This window comes from Aquarana catesbeiana, linkage group LG03 (genome assembly GCF_042186555.1).
Source record: "Aquarana catesbeiana isolate 2022-GZ linkage group LG03, ASM4218655v1, whole genome shotgun sequence".
Lineage (NCBI taxonomy): Eukaryota > Metazoa > Chordata > Amphibia > Anura > Ranidae > Aquarana > Aquarana catesbeiana.
The window spans coordinates 134,121,077-134,133,368 of record NC_133326.1 but is presented as its reverse complement, the minus strand read 5'-3'; the positions used below and the strand labels follow the sequence as shown (position 1 = coordinate 134,133,368).

Sequence of the window (12,292 nt, the reverse complement as noted above, 5' to 3'; positions counted from 1 at the left end):
GCTCCTGCCCCCTCCCTCCTGTAGAGTGCCCCCATAGCAGGCAGCTTGCTATGGGGGGAGCTGAGCTGCAGCTCCCTTTGTCCATTCAGACACGGAGCCGCAGCCCAGCCTCACCCCGTCACTCCTCATTGGCTGACTGGCAGCAGCAGGAGCCAATTGCGCCACACTACTGTCTCAGCCAATGAGGGGAGTCCCAGCCACGGAGACACTCCAACATCACTGGATTTAGATGGGGCTAAGTATTAGGGGGCCTACTGCACACAGGTGTTTTTTTTTTAATCTTAATGCATATGCATTAAGATAAACCTTCTGCCCTTACAATCACCAAGGATTGGGAAGTAGCAATATAACATTTTTGATTATACACCTTTAAGCACTAATCAAACTGAACAATAATCCAAAGATATTTTTTGTTTAACTCCACATATAGGCATCTGAAGGTATTTTAGAGCAAGTTCAAAAATGTATTTATTTTTATTAAGTCTATTGAGGCACTTAGGAATTTAGGCAATCTAAAACATTTGCGTTATATACTGCTGCCTACAGGATGTTTGGACACTGACAAACAGAAAAAAATTATTGTAGGCCAACCCCCAAATAACTCTCCCTCTAACGGCCATGCCCCATTTTTGCAAGCATGCAGTACAGAGGGGTGGGACTTGTTTCTCTAAACAAACTTCAAAAAAAGGAGTTTACAGCAAGTACAAAAATAGGATTTTTACGTCATACTTATCTGTAAAATCCTTTTGAGTACATCATGGGACACAGAGTCAGGCTAATATTCATTACCTACTGGGACATCCCAGAGCAATAGCCTTGAGGGGAGGGAGACACCCAGCCAAACAATAGCCATCAGAACTTATACGGCAGCCCACAGTACACTGCGGCCAAAAGCCGAATCCTCAGCTGCTCGAACATCCACTTGATAAAATTTTGTGAACGTATGCACTGAGGACCAGGTAGCAGCCTTACAAATCTGAGCCACAGATACCTGATGACGAAAAGCCCAGGAGGTTCCTACACCCCTGGTAGAATGAGCTCTCATCCTAAAGGGAGGAGCTTTATGTTTCAGACCATAGACCTGAATGACCAATTGACAGACCCAATTGGCAATGGAAGCTTTGGAAGCTGCCTGCCCCTTCTTGGGTCCTTTTGGTAAGAAAAAAAAAAAAATCTCAGATCTCCGCAGATCTAGATAGATAAACCTTGACTGCCCGGGCAACGTCCAAAGAATGCAGTCTCACCCGCCGAACAAGGCTGAGAGAAAAAAGGCAAAGTAATGTCCCGATTTAAATGAAAGGTCAACACCACCTTTGGTAAAAAGGATGGAACAGGTTGTAAAACAACTCATGGTTAAGGATCAAGTACGGTTCCCTGCATGAAAGGGCAGCCAACTCCGACACCCTTCTAGCCGAGGGGATAGCCATCACGAAGGCTAGCTTGCATGACAGCAAGTCTAATGGAATTTCCTTGATAGGCTCAAATGGTTGTTTCCGTAACACAGACAGTACCAAGTTCAAGTCCCAAGGACACATAGGTGACCTAATGGGGGGAAGCAAGCTAGTTGTCCCTTGCATAAAGGTTCGGATCAGTGAATGGGAGGCTAAAGGCCTTTGGAACAATACTGATAGGGCTGAAACCTGACCTCTGATTGTATTCAAAGTCAATTTGATTTCCACAGCTGACTATAGAAAAGAGAATTCTCCCAATCACATTTCCGAGGATTCCGTTTTCTGGCTTCACACCAAGCAATAGAAGTCTTCCAGACCTTATGATAAATCTTCCTAGTGGCAGCTTTTCTAGCATTCACTAGAGTAAACACCACTAGTCCTGAGATGCCATGGTCCTTTAACACCCTTGCTTCAATAGCCAGGCCATCAAATTTAAAGACTGTAAATTGGGGTGGAATATAGGACCTTGAGACAGTAAATTCGGGGTGACGTGGAAGCGTCCATGGCCCGTCTATTGTCAGTCTCACAATCTCCGGGAACCAGGTCCTCGTGGGCTTGGCTGGTGCCACCAGAATGACTGGAACCCCCTCTCTGAATCCTGCGCAACAAATGTTGAAGGAGGGGGATCAGAGGAAAAGCATAAACCAGGGAGTACTGGCTCCATGAAACTAACAGAGGATCTGCTCTAATTGCCAGAGGATCTCTTGTTCGAGACACAAAACTGCTGTAGCTTGTTGTTGAACCTGGATGCCAGTAGATTCGACCTCTGGCCATCCCCAATGTTGGCAAATTTCCTGGAATACCATTGTGTGTAGGGACCATTCCCCCAGGCAGATCTGCTGGCAGCTGAGATAATCTGCCTTCCAGTTCACTACTCCCGGGTTATGGACTGCCAATATCATTGGCACATGTCCCTCTGCCCAGGCTAGTATGTTGTTTACCTCCTTCAGAGCTCAATGACCCCTAGTACTGCCTTGGTGGTTTATATAGGCCACTGCCGTGGCATTGTCAGACTGAACCCTGGTGGGGCAGTCCTGAAGCTCCACCAAGGACCTCAGGGCCAGATGTACTGCCCGTAATTCTAGGACATTGATGGGCAGAGTCTGCTCTGTCCCTGACCATTTCACCTGAGCTGTGAGCCCATCTAGGGTTGCTCCCCAGCCCGAGAGACTGGCATCTGTAGTCAGTACTTTCCAGTTACCGGGATAAAGGATATTTCCCTTTTGCAGGTTCTGATCCTGCAACCACCAGTTTAGGCTTAAAGTGGGGTTCCACCCAAAAAACAAAAATACCTGAAAAAAAAATCTAAAAAAAAAAAAAAAAAACAAAAAAACATTTGGATTTTTTTTTTTTTCACTTACCTCTAAATGCCTGTTGCTAGGTGGTCCCTCGTAGTCTGCCTGTTCCTTTGCCTGGGCTGGTGACATCACTTCCCCCCAGGCACAGGAAGGGCTCCGCTCTGCTCCCTCCCTCCTGTCAATCATCTGGGACCCATTGCAGGTCCCATTACAGGTCCCAGGTGATTGAGCGGCCAATCACGGCGCAGTGGGTGCCAGGCTGTGAAGCCACAGCCCGGCGCCCACAGTTGAAATGCCGGCGCCAACGAGCGGAGGGGGGGACGAGTGGGTCCTCGATCCCCCGCATCGCTGGACCCAGGGACAGGTGCGTGTCCAATTAAAAGTCAGCAGCTGCAGTATTTGTAGCTGCTGACTTTTAATTTTTTTTTTTTTTTTTTTGATGGCCCCCTGGGTGGAACTCCTCTTTAAGCATGAGAAGATAAGCACATTGGATAATCAAGGGCTTTCCTTCCTCTGCTCCAAGCCAACAAGATGTCTTTTTGTAAAGGCCTGGAATGGAACTGGGCATAGGGCATTGCCTCAAAGGAGGATACCATCCTCCCTAGAAGACTCATACAGAGCCGAATGGAGTGTTGTCTGGTACCCCTTATCTGACGCACGGCTGACTTTTCGTATTTATGATCCAGCCTAAACTTTTCAAATACCTCACTATGTATATTATGCTCTGTTCTAGAGCCTGTACTGAGTGATCTGAGCAGGTCATCCAGATACACGAGCACCAGGATCCCTTGGACCCTTAAAAGGACCAGTACTGGTGTTAGGACCTTTGTGAACACCCAGGGAGCTGTAGCAAGTGCGAAGGGTAGAGCCACAAACTGAAAAGGACGTTCCTCTACTGCAAAATGTAGGAACGTCTGATGAGGCTGAAAGATAGGTACGTACAAGTAAGCGTCCTTTATATTGATGGAGGCTAAAAGGTCTCCCCTCTGGAGTGAGGTTACTACTGAGTGGACAGACTCCATCCGAAAGGACTGTATCAATAGATACTTGTTCAGGGAACTTAGGTCCAAAATGAGCCGTGTGTCCCCGTTTGGTTTCTGAACCGTAAACAGGTTTGAGTAAAACCCTGTGCCCCTTTCGAATACAAGAAACTCTACAATCACTCCTTGATGCACTAGATGATGTAGTGCCTGAAGCATTTTTTTTTGGAGGATCCGAGGGAACGCTGGATCTTAGAAACATCTGAGGGGGAACCCCCCCGTAACTCCAGCTTGTAACCGCGAGATATAATTGAGGTGACCCACTCGGCCTGAATTGCTGTTTTCCAAATGTCCGCAAAGTGCAGCAGCCTTCCCCCTACCCCATGGAGTGGGGTCGCCCCCTCAAAAGAAGGGCCTGTTGCTGGGTTTAGAAGAATTTTGGACCCAGGGCCTTTTCTGGCCCTGCAGCTTGCCCTGGCCCTAGCACCCTGTTTGTGGCGGAACCGCCCTGACGTGAGACATTTGAGGAAGCAGTTCCTGGGTTTTTAAACGAGGGACATTTGGTGCTTTTCTTCACAGGGAGTACAGAACTCTTCCTTCCGGAAATCTTTTGGATATATTTGTCCAAGTGATCACCGAATAAACGTTCCCCATGAAACGGGAAGCCTGCCGATAACTTTTTACAAGGAAGCTTGGCTGACCAGTTCTTAAGCCATAAAAGTCTGCGCATATATACAGACAAGACAGCCAGACAAGAAACCTGCTGTATAGAATCCTTTACAATTGTGGTCTTCAACCCTGTCCTCAGGGCCCACTAACAGACCAGGTTTGCAAGATAACTGAAATACATCACAGGTGATATCATTTGCTGCTCAGTGATTGCAGTATTCTAGTCTGCATTTCCCCAAGGTAATACATAAAACCTGGCCTGTTAGTGGTCCCTGAGGACAGGGTTGATGACCACTGCTTTAAAGCATTAACAGCAAAACACAGCACTCAAAAAACATCTGTCTTACTCTCAGGCAGATCATGCTCCTGGTTAGGCCTATCTGTCCATTTGATCTGAACCTTTACAGACTGGCAAATACCAATTGCTGCTGAATACCAAAAATACCAACAGCTGGCTGAATAGCTGCAAGCAAGTAAAGGCGCAAAAACCGGAAGCCTTATATCACCATCATGTTAGTGGCAACTAAAATTATAAATATAACTAATATAGTCCATAAAAGTCTATATAAAAAGGCGAGCTGATATTAAGAGGATCCACACAGAGGGCTGCCTTCCAGGAAGAGCTGAAACCAAGCTCCAAAATCTGCAGGAAAAAACACAAGGGGAGGAGGTGCCTCTAAGTTTAGTATGTAAGCCAATTTATTTAAAAACACTGTACAAACAACTCACATTTTGAAGAATAAAAGACAACATATAGTGCGGTTATGATCCAAAAGGGAGTCCGTCAGATCGATCACAGGTATCACTGCTGCCTGCCGTGCGTGGGGCTTTGCTGAACACCGCTCGAGCCGGCCACGGTGGTGATGTGGTTCAAAGCGAGGCCTGGAACGCTGGTGGAAGGCAGACGCGGAGCTGTGACGTCACTGGAAAGCGACACGTTTCCTGAGCGTACGGGCTACGATGTCACGGTAGCCGCGCTCCATCAAGCTACAGAAGGATCGTAGTGGCGACTTAAAAGAGAGTTGGGGGAGGGAAGGAGGGAGGAGAAAGGGGGGGGGGAAAACGGAGTAGGATGGAAAGGGGAAAAGTAGTGACCGTATAAAAACACTCTATTAACCACTTGACCACTGGGCACTTAAACCCCCTTCCTAACCAGACCAATTTTCAGCTTTCGGTGCTCTCACATTTTGAATGACAATTACTCAGTCATGCAACACTGTACCCATATGAAATTTTTTTCCTTTTTTTCACACAAATAGAGCTTTCTTTTGGTGGTATTTAATCACCATTGGGTTTTTTATTTTTTGCGCTATAAAAGAAAAAAGACTGAAAATTCTGTAAAAAAATGAAATTTTCTTTATAAAATTTAGCAAATTTAGTAATTTTTCTTCGTAAATTTTGGCCACAATTTATACTGCTACATATCTTTGTTAAAAATAAGTACAAATCGGTACAAAGTACAAATCGGTGTCAATTATTTGGTCTTTGTGAAAGTTAGAGAGTCCAAAAGCTATGGTGCCAATATCTGAAAATTGATCATACCTAAATTACTGACGGCCTATCTATATTCTTGAGACCCTAACATGACAGAAAAGTACAAATACCCCCCAAATGACCCCTTTTTGGAAAGAAGACATTCCAAGGTATTTAGTAAGAGGCATGGGTGAGTTTTTTGAAGTTGTCATTTTTTCCCACGATTCTTTGCAAAATCAAGATTTTTTTTTTCTTTTTTTTTTTTTCCACAAAAATGTCATATTAGCAGGTTATTTCTCACACACCGCATATGCATACCACAAATTACACCCCAAAACACATTCTGCTAGTACTCCCGAGTATGGCGATACCACATGTGTGAGATTTTTACACAGCGTGGCCACATACAGAGGCCCAACATGCACGGAGCACCTCCAGGCTTTCTGGAGCACCCAGGCCAATTCTGACATTTCTCTCCTAAATGTAAAAATCATCATTTATTTGCTAGAAAATTACATAGAACTCCAAAACATTATATATATTTTTTTAGCAAAGACCCTAGAGAATACAATGGTGGTTGTTGCAACTTTTTATCTTGCACGGTATTTGCGCAGCAATTTTTTGAACGCTTTTTTTGGGGGAAAAAAACAGTTTTGTGCTTTAAAAAAAAAACAAAAAAGTAAAGTTGGCCCAATGTTTTTGCATAATGTGAAAGATGAAGTTACGCCGAGTAAATAGATACCTAACATGTCACCCTTCAAAATTGCACACGCTCATGGAATGACGCCAAACTTCGCTACTTAAAAATCCCCATAGGCAACGCTTTAACATTTTTTGCTGTTTACATGTTTTGAGTTACAGAGGAGGTCTAGGGCCAAAATGATTTCTCTCGCTCTAACGTTCGCACCGATACCTCACATGTGTGGTTTGAACACCGTTTTCATATGTGGGCAGGACTTACGTGTGGACTCGCTTCGGCATGCGAGCACACCGGGACAGGGGCACTTTAAAAAAAATTTTTCTTTTTTTATTGTTCATTTTACTTTATTTTAGTTTGACACTTTTTCCCCAAAAAAAATTTTTTGATCACTTTTATTCCTATTACAAGGAATGTAAACATCACTTGTAATAGGAATATGGCATGACAGGTCCTCTTTACAGTGAGATATGGGGTCAATAAGACCCCACATCTCACCTCTAGGCTGGGAAGCCTGAAATAAAAAAAAAAATAAATAAACGATCCTGGCTTCGATCGTAGCGGTGAGACGGTAGAAGCACCGGAGGGCGGCGGGAAGGGGGGGGAGGTCCCCTCTCGCCTCTTATAAGAACGATCAAGCAGTGGAATAGCCGCTATGATCATTCCTATGGTGTAGGGAATCGCCGGCTGAAAAAGATGATATCTGAATGATGCCTGTAGCTGCACCCATCATTCCGATATCCCCGCACAAAGTCAAGGACGTCGTATGATGGCCAGCGGGCGGGAAGTGGTTAAAACACATTTTTTTTTTTTAACACAAAGTTGTCCATTTATACAATATTTCGAACACATAGCATGTACATAGCAAAAATGACACCCTGAAATAGATTCACCTACTCCTCCTGAATACGGCGATACCCCATGTGTGAGACTTCCACAGCCTGGCCACATACAGAGGCCGAGTACAGCTGAATATGGCCGGGTATGGCTGCGCATGGCAGGGTATGGCTGCGCATGGCAGGGTATGGCTGCGCATGGCAGGGTATGGCTGCGCATGGCAGGGTATGGCTGCGCATGGCAGGGTATGGCTGCGCATGGCAGGGTATCGCCGAGTATGACTGGGTATGGCTGGGTGTTGCAGAGTATTGCGGGGTGTTGCAGAGTATTGTGGGGTGTTGCAGAGTATTGTGGGGTGTTGCAGAGTATTGTGGGGTGTTGCAGAGTATTGTGGGGTGTTGCAGAGTATTGTGGGGTATTGCTGGTTATTGTGAGGTGTTGCGGAGTATTGTGGGGTATTGCTGGTTATTGTGGGGTGTTGCGGAGTATTGTGGGGTATTGCTGGTTATTGTGGGGTGTTGGAGTATTGTGGGGTATTGTGGAATATTGTGGGGTGTTGCAGAGTAGTGCGGGGTATTGTGGGGTGTTGCAGAGTAGTGCGGGGTATTGCGGGGTATTGTGGGGTGTTGTAGAGTAGTGCGGGGTATTGCGGAGTAGTGCAGAGTATTGCAGAGCATTGTGGGGTATTGTGGGGTGTTGCGGAGTAGTGCAGAGTATTGTGGGGTATTCTAGTATGGAGGGATGGCTGAGCATGGAGGGATGGATGGCTGGATGTGACTGTATTTGTCACAGAGCAGCGTTGTGGGCACTGCAGATGCAGCCCACAACGCTGCTACCATCCGATCCCTCCCCCGCTCCTCCCCCTCTGTACCGATCGGTACACAGAGGGGAGGGAGGAACCGGCGTCATGACATGACGCCGGTTTGTTTACATGTGATCGCTCCGTCATTTGACGGAGCGATCACATGGTAAACGGCCGCAATCAGCGGCCGTTCACCGTGATCCGTGAGGACCCGGCGGTCACGGAAGTTCTCGGGTGCGCGCCCCAGGGGGCGCGCGAGAGCAGTATTCTGGGAGGACGTCCATGGACGCCCTCCCAGGATAAGCCGACCGCGCTGTGGCCGTCTTTCGGCTATGGCCCGGTCGGTATGTGGTTAAATCTAAAAAGGTGCATGTCTAAAGGTAGTCTCAATTGATAGCAGACCTGCAGGTGATATACACATATATATGAAATGTGCCTATATGAAAAAACAAATAAGGGAAGGATGGTATAAAAAATATTAAATTAAATGTGAAAACATAATGGAAATTAAAAAATGGATAAATTGGCCAATACATGTCAAGCGCAGCATGGGGCCAACAAATTCTAAACATTAGGTGATAATATTAAAAAATAGTTGATTCAAAATTAATTAAAAAATTAAATAAAAGGACCTCAGTATTACAGTCGAAGGTATTGGTATATATATATATATATATATATATATATATATATATATATATATATATATATATATATATACACACATATACATACACACACGCACGCACAGATGCGCATCCATATATACATATATACACACATGCACATGTATACACCTCTGCCGTATGGCCCCTATATATACACAACCCATGCAAAGCAGTGAACTAGGAAGCACTCATGTAAAGGAAACAATGCATATATATGGGTCATATGTAATTGATGATTTTTAAAAACATGTGATGCAATAAAACCATTTGACCTCTGGGGGACAGTATGTAGTTACAATTGGGACCACCAATTGATTTAATTAATTTTAATAAACAGATGTAGCGGAAGTATGTAATATATTTATAAAATGGTTGCGATCTCGATGCTCTCATTGATTCCTCCTGGCGAGAGTACATCCAGGGTGTATATCCAGAAGGTCTCACGGGCACAGAGCTTCTTGAATCTCTCAGCAGCTGGGAGGGACCTCGGGATCTGTTCAACACGGACAGAAATCCTTCACCACCAAAGGCAAGACTTACATGCTGAAAGAATTTTTTAACTGTTCATCTGACTTCGTCATCTACGGCCTTAGTTGTCCTTGTGGCCTAATGTATGTAGGCCGGACAATTAGGGCCTTGAGACGAAGATTTGGCGAACACAGAAGGCTCATCGAGGAGGGAATAGACCCCCATAGTGTTCCAAAACATTTTGCCTCAGCCCACCAGAGTTCCACGGATGGCCTCAAGGTATGGGTCATTGAACAGATCCCGAGGTCCCTCCCAGCTGCTGAGAGATTCAAGAAGCTCTGTGCCCGTGAGACCTTCTGGATCTACACCCTGGATGTACTCTCGCCAGGAGGAATGAATGAGAGCATCGAGATCGCAACCATTTTATAAATATATTACATACTTCCGCTACATCTGTTTATTTATTAAAATTAATTAAATCAATTGGTGGTCCCAATGGTAACTACATACTGTCCCCCAGAGGTCAAATGGTTTTAAAAATCATCAATTACATATGACCCATATATATGCATTGTTTCCTTTACATGAGTGCTTCCTAGTTCACTGCTTTGCATGGGTTGTGTATATATAGGGGCCATACGGCAGAGGTGTATACGTGTGTGTGTGTGTGTGTGTGTGTGTGTGTGTGTGTGTGTGTGTGTGTGTGTGTGTGTGTGTGTGTATATATATATATATATATATACACACACACATACACACCCCAATACCTTCGACTGTAATACTGAGGTCCTTTTATTTAATTTTTTAATTAATTTTGAATTAACTATTAATTTTTAATATTATCACCTAATGTTTAGAATTTGTTGGCCCCATGCTGCGCTTGACATGTATTGGCCAATTTATCCATTTTTTATTTCCATTATGTTTTCACATTTAATTTAATATTTTTTATACCGTTCTTCCCTTATTTGTTTTTTCATATAGGCACATTTCATATATATGTGTATATCACCTGCAGGTCTGCTATCAATTGAGACTACCTTTAGACATGCACCTTTTTAGATTTAATAGAGTGTTTTTATACGATCACTACTTTTCCCCTTTCCATCCTACTCCGTTTCCCCCCCCTTTCTCCTCCCTCCTTCCCTCCCCCAACTCTCTTTTAAGTCGCCACTACGATCCTTCTGTAGCTTGATGAAGCAGCGCGGCTACCGTGACATCGTAGCCCGTACGCTCAGGAAACGCGTCACTTTCCAGTGATGTCACAGCTCCGCGTCTGCCTTCCACCAGCATTCCAGGCCTCGCTTTGAACCACATCACCACTGCGGCCGGCTCGAGCGGTGTTCAGCAAAGCCCCACGCACGGCAGGCAGCAGTGATACCTGTGATCGATCTGACGGACTCCCTTTTGGATCATAACCGCACTATATGCTGTCTTTTATACTTCAAAATGTGAGTTGTTTACAGTGTTTTTAAATAAATTGGCTTACATACTACACTTAGAGGCGCCTCCTCCCCTTGTGTTTTTTTGGCCGAATAGCTGCACTGGCCAAAGAAAAGGAAGCGTTTAATAACTCCAATTTCTTGTCAACAGGGTCTTTCAAGCCCTGTGCGTTATCTACCGGACAAGTTCTTGTTTAAGGAAGAGACTGCTGCATCTACGGTTGGCATACTCCATTTTTTAACAAACTTTTCATCCATGGGATATAAGGGAAAGCCTTTTAGGAGGCAAAAAAGTCATTTCAGGATGTTCCCAATCAGCAAACACCGCCTGTTCCAACAGGTGGTGTAGCGGGAAAGTCTGCGCGACCTGAAAAGGTCTGAGAGATCCCAAAGAGAACCAGGGGGCTCAGTCACCTCTGCCAGAGGCAACTTAAAGGCAGAACGAACCATTTCGGTCAGGATCAAAATCCTCTGCGACTGAGGCAGACATCGACTTGATATCTTCTTGTCCAGATTGTTTGGAAGCAGACTTATCTGCCGGGCACTCCACCGAATCCTCAGCTTTCAGCTATTCCCTATCCTCAACCCATTCCTGCTCCAGACAAGGAGACTCCGGAGAGGGGGATCTGTCACGCTTCCTGCCACCTTGCGGGATGGAGGCAATCATGTCGGCAATCCTGTGCTCTAACCCGACTAGGGCCGAGAACAGTTCATCCTTCGTGATAAAGGGTAAAGCAGCAGCATTGACTGTAGGCACAATGTCAGATAGGCACAGCGGCTCAGATTGCCCGGGAGCCTCTGATCTTTCAGGGGATACAACACTAGGGATACGACTAGGCTCATCAGGAACTACTGATGACATAGGTGTGCCCTTACCTATGGTGTTAGTCCCACTCCTCTCTTTGGAAGACATTCAATGCCACAAACAGAGTACTTGGGTGTAGTTAAAACACCTCAGAAGGGAGACCCTTTAATAGGGCTCACCAAGCCCCTATGCAACAATCCTGCTAAGCACCTTTAGCCTGCCAAACACCTGGTGACTCACGTGACCCAGGTAAGGAAAAATGAACCACTGCAAGTGTGTGTTCAGAGCCTGCTCCATGTCCCACAGCTGCCTTCTGGAAGCACCACATGCTTGGCCTGCACAGCTTAAATAAGCTGGGTGTGTGCCGGAACGTCCTATGGGTATGTGTGTGGTCCCGGCGAGCGGGTGCGACTGTATACGCGTACAACGCGAATCTTCGTGCATCTGGATAAAGGCTATGGCGCATGTGCGGTGAAGCCGCTTGCGCCATGGCCGCCAAACTGCTGAGCACAGCAACACTGTTGCGAACGCACATGCGCCACGGCGAACCAAGGTGAAATGGCGCGCCATCATACAGGTAGAAAACAGCCAGACACAAGCAAAAAAAAAAAAAAAAAAAAAGGTACACTTTGCAAACACCCAGAGCTAGCCCAGAACTCCCCCGTATGGTCACCGCACACAGGTGTCGAGCCTTTAGCTAGC

General features: G+C 45.5%; 1 protein-coding gene across 1 annotated transcript in view; it reads right to left on the bottom strand.

The window, feature by feature from the left end:
• SND1 (staphylococcal nuclease and tudor domain containing 1) overlaps positions 1-12,292 on the bottom strand; it is a 957,459-nt gene that overhangs the window by 646,560 nt on the left and 298,607 nt on the right. The window lies entirely within an intron of this gene.